The following is a 12665-nucleotide window of genomic DNA, read 5'->3' on the forward strand; positions in this document are numbered from 1 at the left end:
GAAAGAAGAAGAAGAAAAGGTACACAGTACTATTCTTTTGTCACTATCTGATGGAGTTTTAAGAGAGGTTGCTGACAAGGAGACTGCAACTGGTCTCTGGTCAGCACTTGAGAATCTGTACATGAAGAGATCTCTCACCAACCAGTTGTATTTGAAACAACAGTTATACACTCTCAAAATGAAGGAAGGTACACTTATTTCTGAACACCTAGATGAATTTAATAAAATCATTATGGATCTGAGGAACATAGATATTAAGCTTGAAGAAGAAGATCAAGCGTTAATTATTTTATGTTCATTACCCACATCTTTTGAGAACTTTGTGAATTCCATGTTGTATGGTAGAAATACAATTTCCTTGGTAGATGTAAAGTCTGCTTTGAATTCTAAGGAGTTGAGGAATAAATTGAGTGTGAAGAACACTAATGAACAAGCTAGTGGCTTGTTTGTTAAAGGGTCCTCAAGCAGGGGTAGATCAAATGACAGGGGTTCAGAGAAGAATAAGGAGAAATCCAGGGGCAGTTCACAAACAACGGTTAGTAAGAAAAACGTCAAATGTCATTACTGCCATAAGTTTGGTCACTACAAGAACGAGTGTCCAAAACTGAAAAACAGAGAGGACGGCACTAGTTCATCTAATGCCGTTAGTGTTGCTGATGATAGGTCTAACGACCTAGATCTTGTTCTAGCAATTAGCGACTCCAATAGTCGCTTTAGTGACAAGTGGGTCATGGACTTAGCTTGCACTTTCCATGTGTCCCAAGAGGGACTGGTTCACTAACTATGAATCGGTCAACGGCGGCTCCGTTTTGTTAGGGAATGATATGGGTTGCAAATTGCTGGAATTGGTTCAGTCAGAACTAAGATGTTTGATGGAATTGTCCGGACATTGTCTAATGTTCGACACATTCCAGATTTGAAAAAGAATCTTATTTCTTTGGGTACTCTTGATTCTCTGGACTACAAGTACACTGGTGAAGGTGGAGCTATCAGAGTCAGTAAGGGCTCTATGGTTGTGATGAAAGGAGATAAGACAAATGGTCTTTATTTCTTTCAGGGCTCTACAATGACAGGTGCAGCTGCAGTGTCAGTTTCAGATGATCCAGATACAGATGTCATTCGTTTGTGGCATATGCGTTTGGGTCATATGAGTGAAAAGGGAATGTCAATTTTGAGTAAGCAGGGTTTGTTATGTAATCAGAAGATAGGGAAACTGAATTTCTGTGAACACTGTGTGTTTGGCAAACAGTGCAGGGTTCAGTTCTCTACAGGGGTTCACAGAACCAAAAGTTCTGTGGACTATATTCATTCTGATCTTTGGGGCCCATCTTCCGTCCCGTCAAAAGGTGGAGCTCAATATTTGCTTACGTTCATTGATGATTTCTCACGGAAGGTTTGGGTTTACTTTTTGAAGCAGAAAAGTGATGTATTTGTTAACTTCAAACAGTGGAAAGCTTTGATTGAAAATCAGACGGGCAAGAAAATCAAGCGACTTCGCACTGACAATAGTATGGAGTTTTGCGGAGGTGAGTTTAATGAATTCTGCAGAAATGAGGGTATTGCCAAACATCGTACAGTTAGACATACTCCACAGCAAAATGGGGTAGCTGAACGGATGAACAGGACTCTCTTGGAGAGAGCTCGCAGCATGCTTTCTAATGCAGGCTTGGCTAAGGATTTCTGGGCTGAAGCAATCAACACGGCCTGTTATTTGGTCAATCGTTCTCCAGCCACAGCAATTGGTTTGAAGACTCCGAATGAGGTATGGTCTGATACTCCTGCTGATTATTCAAATTTGAAAGTTTTTGGTTGTCCTGCATATTTCCATGTTAATGATGGAAAACTTGAGCCAAGGGCAAAGAAGGGCATATTCATTGGGTATGCCAGTGGGGTGAAGGGATTCAGGTTGTGGTGTACTGATCCTAAATCACCCAAGTTTGTGATCAGTAGGGATGTCACTTTTGATGAAAAATCCATGCTTAGTCCGAGGAAGGAGAATTCTGAGTCTACAGAACAAGAACAGGATGTTAGAAAGCAGGTGGAGTTTCAGGTGGAAGCATCACAAGGGCTGCCCAGTGGCGCCCAAGATCATGCTATTGTAGATGAGCATGATTCTGATTCGAGTAGCGGCGCATAAGGTGAGCAAGACTACAGTATAGCGACTGGTAGATAGAGGAGGCAGATTAGACCACCTCAGAGATATGCTCATGCAGATATGGTGATGTATGCTCTTACTACGGCAGAGAATATTGTTGGTCAGGAACCTTCCAGTTATTCAGAAGCTGTCAAGAGCGCAGAATCTGCACAGTGGTGCGCAGCTATGATTGAAGAGATTGAGTCTCTTCACAAAAACCAAACATGGGATTTGGTTCTGTTGCCAAAAAAGGTGAAGACTGTTGGCTGCAAATGGGTTTTCAAAAGAAAAGAGGGAATCCAGGGTGATACAGATGCAAGATACAAGGCACGCTTAGTTGCTAAGGGCTTCAGTCAGAGAGAAGGCATTGACTTCACTGAAGTCTTCTCTCCAGTGGTGAAACACAGTTCGATCAGATTACTACTTGCTTTAGTAGCATTGTATGACTTAGAGCTACAGCAACTTGATGTTAAAACAGCGTTCCTACATGGTGAACTTGAAGAGACCATTTACATGCATCAGCCAGGGATTCATTGTTGAAAACAAGGAAGATCATGTGTGCAGATTGAAGAAGTCTTTATATGGTTTGAAGCAGTCGCCAAGGCAATGGTATAAGCAGTTTGATTCCTTCATGATTGATCATGGTTATTTGAGAAGTAACTATGATAATTGTGTTTATCATAAGGAATTATTTGATAAGTCTTTCATTTATTTGCTATTATATGTTGATGATATGCTTATTGTTGCTAGAAGCATATCTGACATAGGTTTGTTAAAAACCTAACTCAGAAATGAGTTTGAAATGAAAGACTTAGGTGCTGCGAAGAAGATTTTGGGAATGGAAATCTTCAAAGATAGGAAAGCTGGAAAGTTGTACTTGTCCCAGGGAAAGTACATTGAGAAAGTGCTTCAGAGATTTGGGATGTTTGATTCCAAACCAGTAAGTACACCACTTGCTACGCACTTTAAGCTTTCAACTTGCCTATCTCCTCAGACAGATGAAGAGGAACAGTTCATGGCTAGTGTTCCTTATTCAAGTGCAGTTGGCAGCATCATGTATGCAATGGTTTGCACCCGCCCAGACATTTCACAGGCCGTGAGTGTAGTTAGCAGGTATATGGCTAATCCGAGTAAGACTCATTGGCAGGCTGTGAAATGGATACTCAGGTATCTGAGGGGAACCCTGAACCTTGGGTTAATATTTGATAGAGATGTCGATCTCAGTTCCAAAGTTACTGGTTTTGTTGATTCTGATTATGCTGGAGACTTAGATAAAAGAAGATCATTGACAGGTTATGTTTTCACTCTGTGTGGGTCAGCTATTAGTTGGAAAGCAACACTGCAATCCACTGTTGCTTTATCAACTACCGAGGCAGAGTACATGGCAGCAGCAGAGGCTGTTAAGGAGGCCATTTGGTTCAAAGGCTTGGTCAATGATTTGGGTTTACAACAAGATGGGATCTCAGTATTCTGTGACAGTCAGAGTGCAATACATTTGACCAAAAATCAAATGTATCATGAAAGAACGAAGCACATTGATGTTAGGTACCATTTTCTCAGAGAGATTGTTATAGAGAGTGCTATACAGATTCTGAAGATTGCTACTATAGAGAATCCAGCAGATATTATGACTAAGCCAGTTGCAGTATACAAGTTCAAACTTTGTTTGGACTTAATTGGAGTTCGCATTTTGTTATTCCCGTAAGGGATTTGGTGGTGGGGATTGGTTTTGTGGTCAGAGGTTTTTTGTGTTTTAGCAGAGTTCAAGCCAAGGTGGAGATTTGTTATGAGGTGGTTTGAATTCAGATTGAACAGTGCATGTGTCGTAGGTTCGCTCGAGCGGAGGTTCACTCAGCTCGAGCGAAGTTCAGACAGAGAGCTTCGCTCAACATTCGCTCGACACTCAGCTCGAGCGAATTCAGACAGAGAGCTTCGCTCAAGTATCACTCGACATTCAGCTCGAGCAATATCCAAGTCAGAGAGCTTCGCTCGACCCTCGCTCGACACCCAGCTCGAGCGAGTTCAGGCAGAGAGCTTCGCTCGACTCTCGCACAACTGTTGGCTTGAGCGAAGTGCAGAATATCTACGTTCGCTCGACACTCGCTCGACTTTCGCTCGAGCCAATGTTCACAAAAGTGAATTCTCACTTTTCCTATAAATATCAAACGGCGCCCACTTCTTGCCTAAGGACTTCAGAATACATTTTGGTCTTGTTTTAAGTGTTTTCATGAGAGAGAAGTCTAGAGTGAGTTTTGAGAGATAACTTCCTTGTGAAGTTTTGTTGTATTCATTTGTACTCCATCTCTGTTGATAGTGAAATCTTCGATACCGACCCCACCAGTGGACGTAGGCTCATTTTGAGTCGAACCACTTAATTCTTGGTGTTCTTTCTGTGTGATTGTCATCAATTTCTTTAGTTTAGTTCCGCTACTATACTTCGAGTTAGTCTTAGCTACAGTTATTCCCAACAAATATAAACTGGGCCGAAATCGGTGTTGCCAAGGAGATCAGATGAGATGTGGTCCGTTAAAAGCGAGAGTGACTTGTAATAAATGGAGAAAATGAAGCGGTGAGAATTCTGAAGCAATCGTCGCATGGCAGAGAGCAGCGAGAGCGCAAAAATAGACGGACAAAACAGTCGATGGCAATCATGTGTCGTGTTCGGACGGGAGTCTTTTCTGAAGTGCATGCAGCATTTAATAAATAATTTAATTTATCTCAATTTATTTTATTTTATTATTATAATTTTTTTAAATTTTTACATAAAATATAATAAATAATTCAATTTTTTTAAATTTTAAAATAATTTTCTCAAATTTTTATATAAAATATAATAAATAATTCAATTTTTATTCTACTATTCATAAATTATCTCAACACATTTCAACTATCCAAACCATTCCTTAATTCTTTATTCATATATTATCTTATTATTTTTTTTCTTGTTATTTTGACGTGTCGATATCGATGCCAGAGAAAACGGCATCTATCAAACGCAAGGGTAGTATTTGGACCGCTCGATTCACTCAGACGGTTTTCACTCGGTAGAATATAGCATTTTCATTATTAGTCCTTCTACGGTCATGAAGAAATCTCTCGAAAATGTGTCCCAAACAGTATATTTCTTTCTTTTTTTTTGTTTTTTTCATGTATTTTTTTAATCATCATAAATATTTTTTTAAAAAAATAAAAAATTCACAATATCATTAAAATATATTTCCTTAATCATTAAGTGAAAAAAAAAATTTGGAGACCCAACTTTCGATGGGTTTAGTATTTATAACTTTCGATGGGTTTACTACAATCATTACATGTATATATCAATGGATGCTTCTTCCAAAATAGAAATGATGCTTAAATAAAAATAATTTTATAAATTAATATGATTTGTTAGATTGTAAAATTATTTTTATTATAAAATAAATATGACAGATCACATAAAATGACTCTAATTTATGAGATTACTTTTGTATAATCATTTTATAACTGCAGCATTCCTCTAAAGATAATGGTATGAGGTTGGTACGATAGCTAGATTTGGACGCTGTGATTTTTGAATCAAATAAATTATTATAAAAATACTATATAAAAGTAAATTTATAAATTAATATGAGTTCATATGATAAATTAGATTTAACAAGAAAAAATAAATTTATAATTTAATGTAGCATATTAAGTTACATCAGTTTATAGATTTATTTTATTAAAACATTTCTCAAATATAAAATAAGATCCATTTTAAAGAATTAATACATATTATATTATTTACTTTATATGATATTTTTATTTTATTGAGAAATGGTATTTACAGTTATAAGATACACAAGTGTTACGTAATTTTTTTAAATAAATAAATAAATATAATATCTATATAAAAAATATTATTTTTTAATAATAAATCTTATTTATTTTCAAAACGAATGTACATTACCTACCTACGTATTTCACGACTACACGTAACTGTAAGTTTTAAACTCTAAATTCAATATAAAGTCATGACTTCTTTGTGCACCAAACCACACAGGAGTGGTCCCTGGCCATTACGTTTCTTTGCAATTAATTTCCGCCTGCATCTTGACCAAACTTTTGATATCCATTCCGTTCCGGCGCCGAAATGTTTTGTATCGGAACAATAATCCGCATGAGATAGGTCATTCCGGCCAGTTTCGGTTCATTCCAACCATATTCTGAAATTTCGGTTGGAATTGACATTTTGGTTTAAAAATACGTTGAACACAAGTTTTATAAATAAACTGAAGAATGAGAGAGAAAATTATATTTTTATACTTCAGTCAACTATTTCATCTTTAAATCTCCCCTTTCTCGAGACTCTTTTAAGAAATTTCCAAAAGGTCGAAACAACGAAAACACTCCTCAAATTTGACATTTGTTTGTCAATATTGTCATTCATGTTTGCAACACCTGATATAATAGACCAAGTTTCAACTAGTTTCATCTTTCATTGTCTAGTAACCTGCAAACCTGTCAAAATTAGAAAGAAATCACAAAAGTTTAATTACAATGTGTTTATGAATTATGGTTTTAAAAATAAAATAAATATGTGTGTTTTACGTATGTTTTTTAAAATTTGTATTAAAAAATATTATTGCGTATGTTTTTAAGATATGTATTAATATTAGTTTAGAATATAGTCTATATATGTAATTTATCTATTTAATGTCTATCCTACAATATATTGATATTAAAATATTTCATTCTAGTGACTAAACCGAAATAATGACCAGATTTTAAAACTTTGATTTTGACTCATTGATATGTTGTATATTTATATATTAATCCATATCTCCAAAACGGAGAACATGGTTCGACCCCCTCTTCCCGTTGTGTGTATATATATATATATAATATATAATAAATGCTAATAAGCAGGCAACTGTCGTCTACTATTGTTTTTCATTTTGCCCGTACTTTTTTATTCTTTTACCATTGCTATCCTTCAATTTATGTCGTCTTTAGCCGGATTACCCCTACTTCTATATTTATTTCCCTTTTCTATCCTTGATTCCTATTTTCTTCTATTTTCATTTTTACAGTTTTATCCTTTTATTTTTTTTTGTCCTTCCATATCTTTCACTTTATTTTTACTCATGCTTTTTTTTTTTTCCGCTTACGTGAGATTTTTTGTCTATTTATGCATTTGTGCTTAGCTTCTGTAAGATTTTGGATTTTTTTCCCTCCCGTCTTCCCACCATTTCTTTTTTCCTCTTATCTTCCAATAGCTTCCATCTGGATTTTTTTTCCTAGATTTTTCTTCTCTCATCTTCCCACCGCATGTTCATCTTCTTTATTTGCTACAGTTTTACTCTTATCAGATTCTTATTTTTTTTTCCCCTATTCGCTGTTTTCACTGTTTGTCGCTTGATTATTTACTATAAATAGACTTCTCCAGTTATAGCGTTAATTACAAATCTGTTTCTCCCCTCTGGGTTTTAAATTTGTCTCTCAGCTCTTCAGTTTCACAAGTACATATTCTTATGTTCATTATTCTCTTTTTTTTTTTGTTCATTATTTTAATCTAAATATTTGTAACTATTTCTTTTGTTTATTTATTTATATGCAATAATTAATTGTTAGAAACAAATAAATAAATAGTCAAAACGAAAGAACAACAATAAAAAGTTACATTAATATTTGGAATAACAAATTTAAATTTAATTGTGAATTTCGAAATCAACTAAGTATCTTTCAGTTTGCATTTGTGCTTGGTTAACTATGAACTTTTTTATGCTTTAATGAAATAATACACATGTAATTAAATTTCAAAATAAAAAATAAAAATTAGCTTGGATTATTTCAGACCTAATGCTTACAGTCTAAAATTATAACGTAAATAAATAACGTAGTAGACATTTACGTCACAAAGAAAGTAGAAATTGTAACTAAAAAAAAATTCTAGCTACAAATAATAATGTAAAAATTAGAGAAATTACAGCTACAAAAAACAAAAACAACATTTGTAAACACAGTGGGTCGTTTTTATATGCAATATATAGATGAAATGTTATATAAGATATATAGACGCACTCACTCTGTTTATATATAGCACTGATTATTTATAAATAGATAAATAATTATCTAAAATGTATAAAATAAAGTTCTTATCTAAACAGATGTTGTAAAATCCAAACCACAAACTTCCAAATTAAAAAGTTACAAGCTGCAAACTACCTAAAATAGAAATTATAAAGTGTTTATTAGATACTTACTACACATGCACATTAAAAAGTTACAGACTACAAACTAGAAGAATAAAACTTCATATGGTCATCTCTAAAATTTATAAAATAAAATTCTCATCTGGACACATATGCTAAAATGCAAACCGCAAAGTGTTTATGAGATAGTTACTACACATGCAACTTAAAAAACTACAGACTATAAACTAAAAGAATAAAACAACATATGGTTATCCCTTAAATGCAAACTACAAACCATTTATCACATGGTTGCTACGTATGCAAATTAAGGAAATATTAACGAGAAAAGGACCTTCAACGAAAGAAATCATCACTGCAACCCAAAATAAGATATGAAAACGATAGTTGTTAAAGAAAAGGCTACAAAAAAATATATAGAAACAAAATAAGGAAATATTAACATTTTTAAACTAGTATAACATATCTACAGATCTGTCGGGATTTGAAATAAAAAAGCCCTTCAACGAAAAAAAAAAATCACCATTGCAACCCAAAACAAAAAAATAAAACAAAATAACAAACAAAAAAATGAAATCAAAGAAATAAATCATTATATCTATTGAAAGAAAAAAAATACCTGCCAAAAAAAAAAATGATCGCAGAGAGAGATCTGAAGAACAGATCTAGAGATCTTTATGCATTTGAAAAAAAAATAGAATTGCAAAAAAAATAAAAATCAGAAGATAGAATCTGAGATTTGCGTGCGTTGAGAAAAAATTATTTATATGAAATAAAGCAACGATCACATAGAAAGAGACCAAACAGACCCAGAAGAACAACCTAGCACAAATCAAGCGAAAGAACAAAATTATTAAAGAAAAAAAAAGGCAAATCTGAAAGATGGGGCTTCAAACTCATACAGTTTTGAAAAACAAACTTGAGAAAAATCAGAAAATAAAAAGGAATACAGGTGGTGATTTTTACAGATCTAGAGATCTGTATAAGCATTCGTTAAAAAAAAAAATTTCCTGCACAAAATATTCACCACAACAATCCATGACACAAAAAAAAAAAATAGAAATAGAAAAAAAATCGAAATCTGAGAAAAAAAAATCTCAAATCTGTGCGTTCAAAAAACAATTTATGCGGAATAAACAAACAATCACATAGAAAGGAAAAAAATAGATTGATCAAAACAACACACATCAAACAAAAGAACAAAAAGAAAAATTATTAGATCTGAAAGTTGGAGCTTGAGATTCCTAGGATTTCGAAAACAAAAGTGGTGATTTTTGTTTCTCTGTTGAGAGAAGAGGCAGTGACCGGCAAGAACAAGAGAGAGGAGCTGTGAGAGAGAGATTAGACGGAAAGGGAAGACACGAGAGAAGGAGAAGAAGAGAGATGAGAAAAAGAAAGAAAGGGAGAGAGAAAGATGCAATAACAAGAGAGAGGAGCTGTGTGAGAGAGATTAGACGGAAATGAAAGAGACAAAAATGGAAGAGATGAGAGAAGGAGAAGAAGAAAGAAAGGGAGAGAGAGAGACGGGAAGAAGAATCTGGAATGGACGAAATGGAGGCAGATTTGGGTAATAATGTATTTATAGTGGTGGATGTAGAATTAGGATTTCCTCTTAATGAAAACGACGCCGTATTTAAATTGGGATGGGGTGGGTTAGACAGTTTGTGCTCAGAACGGTGCCATTTTGTATAATAGTTTACTGTTTTTATAGTAATTTTGAACGACTTTGTGGGTTTAACAATAATAATTTTATTAATATAATTATAAATCTTCATAAAGTAAAAATATATATTTTATTAATATAGATCTAATATTTTCTAATGTATTTTTTTTTACAGATTTGCTGCTTTTGTTCTTACTTTATTGTTTCTCGTTCCAATTGTTGTCAATTTCTTCTATTTTCACTGTTCTTTTACTCCTCATCTACTTTCTGGTATATTCCTTTCTACATTATTTAAGAAAATGTTATTCATTTTTTTTTAATTTATATATATACACCTGTAGTCAAAATAAATTATTGACATTTCACACTGTTCCAAAAGCTTGAAATCTATATAGCAACGACAGTATGATTTTATTGTTTAAAATCATATTTCCTATTTTTTATAAATAATTACCTTCTTCACACTGTTGTTTTCTTATCTTCTCTTAAAATATGGAGATTAGAGGTTGGTTGTGATGAAATGTAGATGAAGGATATGAACTTTTGAATTGGGTTGTGACTTTGGAACAATGCATGCTGTTAAATTTAGAAAATTGATTGTTTGTTACGGTTCAGTTTTGATTTTTTTGGAACAATTTTGATTTTTCTTATTTTTTTGAAAATCTGTAGATCTGTTATTTTACTCATTATATTTTTTATTATCTCAAAACATCTAAAATTTCAAATTTAATATCATAGCATATATGTCACAAAAAAATAAATCTCCACATCTCACATAGAAATAATATTAACATTTTCAGACTTCAAACATCTCAGAATTCGAATTTGAATATGTCACAAAAGGTTTAAGACAACAAACATATGTGTCACAAACAAATAGATTTCCACATCTGACAAAAAAATAATATTAACATCTCATAATTCAACTTAAGATTCAGATTGGCTACTTCATAACCATAACATAGCAATTTTAACTATAAATGGACAGATTTATGTCTATATTTTTAGAATTTTTTTATTGTTTACAATACATATTATACACATGATTTGTATAATGTTTATAACTATAATACAATAACTTACAAGAACTAAGTCACAACTTTGGGATGTATACGGCCGACTTTTATAATCGTCAATCATCCCAACCTAAGTATCAAAGCAGCTGAATGAGTTTTGCTTCTTGTTTTCGCCATGCCTATTCACACCAAAGTTTAACAGGTTGACTGAATAAATAGTTATATAGTCATATCATACACTTCAAAATACACTTTACATCTAAAATGTATGTGACTATTCATTTAACCAACATGTCGAACTCTGGTGTGAATAGGCACGGCGAAGACCAGGAACAAAACCCATTCAACTACTTTGATAGCTAGGTTGGAATGCTCGACAATTATAAAAGTTGGCCCGCATACATCTCAAAGTTGTGACTTGGTTCTTGTAAGTCGTCGTATTATAGTTATAAATATTATGCAGATCATGTGTATAATATATGTATTGTAAATAATAAAAAAATTCTAAAAATATAGACATAAATCTGTCCATTTATAGTTGCAAAAAGAAAAATAGAAGAAAAAGAAAAAAAAGTGGTTTAAAAATAAGATAAGAAATATTATTTTTATAAGAAATTAAAGTTCATGATGCATACACCCAAAGTTTTATGTCATGCATACATGTCCATACATTTATTTGTGTTTACTTTATATGCCTATGATATCTGTAATATGTTTCTTGTGTACTTATTAAGATTTCTCGAAATCTCACTGTGGTAGTTTCCACTTCTATTTCTCATCCGAAATGGTAAAAGTTGTAACAGGATTAGAAAATCTCGATGGAAAATTGCAAAATGATAGCAACTCATCCGGAAAGGATTGTGCCTAAAATGATTATAAGCTCGCCTAAGCCCTCTATCTTGGAATGTCTTGAGACAACTGACCAATGTATCACAAAGATACTCGATGATATAAAGGATTTCAAATGTCGTCACAACCAAGATAAAAATTGGAATCTAGAGAAAAGAGTGAAGCCCAAAACTTAAGATATTTTGTCGTATTTACTTTTTGAAGAACAATATTTTGATAAATCCGATGTTTGTGTTTTAGATTTTAGACTGTGCATATACTTAAATTTTATTACATCAACTATTTTATTATATGCCATGTAAAAATTGCAACGAAACAATTGAATATGAAAAAAATGAGAATGTTTTATGTTATAGTTGCAAAAAAATAGAGACTTCACAATCAAGGTAAACATTTTTTCTTATATTCTGGAGTTCAAAATTTTTACATTAAAATTATAATATATTAATTGTTAATATCAATAAATAATAATTTATTTACTATTATTAGATATCAAGTTTATTTAAAAACGTATGATGATAGCACATCAACTCTAATAGTCGCTTTGGAGTTCAAAATGTTTACATTATAATTATAATATATTAATTGTTAATGTCAATAAATAATAATTTATTTACTATTATTAGATATCAAGTTTATTTAAAAACGTATGATGATAGCACATCAACTCTAATAGTCGCTTTTGGATCTACAGTCATGGATATTCTGTAGATAATATATGTGATATTTTTTATGATCAATGAGAAAATCTTAAAATATGGATAAAATTATTTCATTTCATAATTATATATATATTAATCTATTTTTTATTATTACATATTTTTACA

The 12665-nt window shown here is 32.5% G+C and overlaps 1 long non-coding RNA gene across 1 annotated transcript; it reads left to right on the forward strand.

Moving 5' to 3' along the window:
- Positions 1-11669: 11669 nt before the first annotated feature.
- Positions 11670-12665, forward strand: LOC121238055. Its single transcript, XR_005935076.1, has 2 exons — positions 11670-11955; positions 12473-12665. It is a non-coding gene; the product is annotated as an uncharacterized LOC121238055 (long non-coding RNA).

The sequence above is a fragment of the Juglans microcarpa x Juglans regia genome, chromosome 7D (genome assembly GCF_004785595.1).
Source record: "Juglans microcarpa x Juglans regia isolate MS1-56 chromosome 7D, Jm3101_v1.0, whole genome shotgun sequence".
NCBI lineage: Eukaryota > Viridiplantae > Streptophyta > Magnoliopsida > Fagales > Juglandaceae > Juglans > Juglans microcarpa x Juglans regia.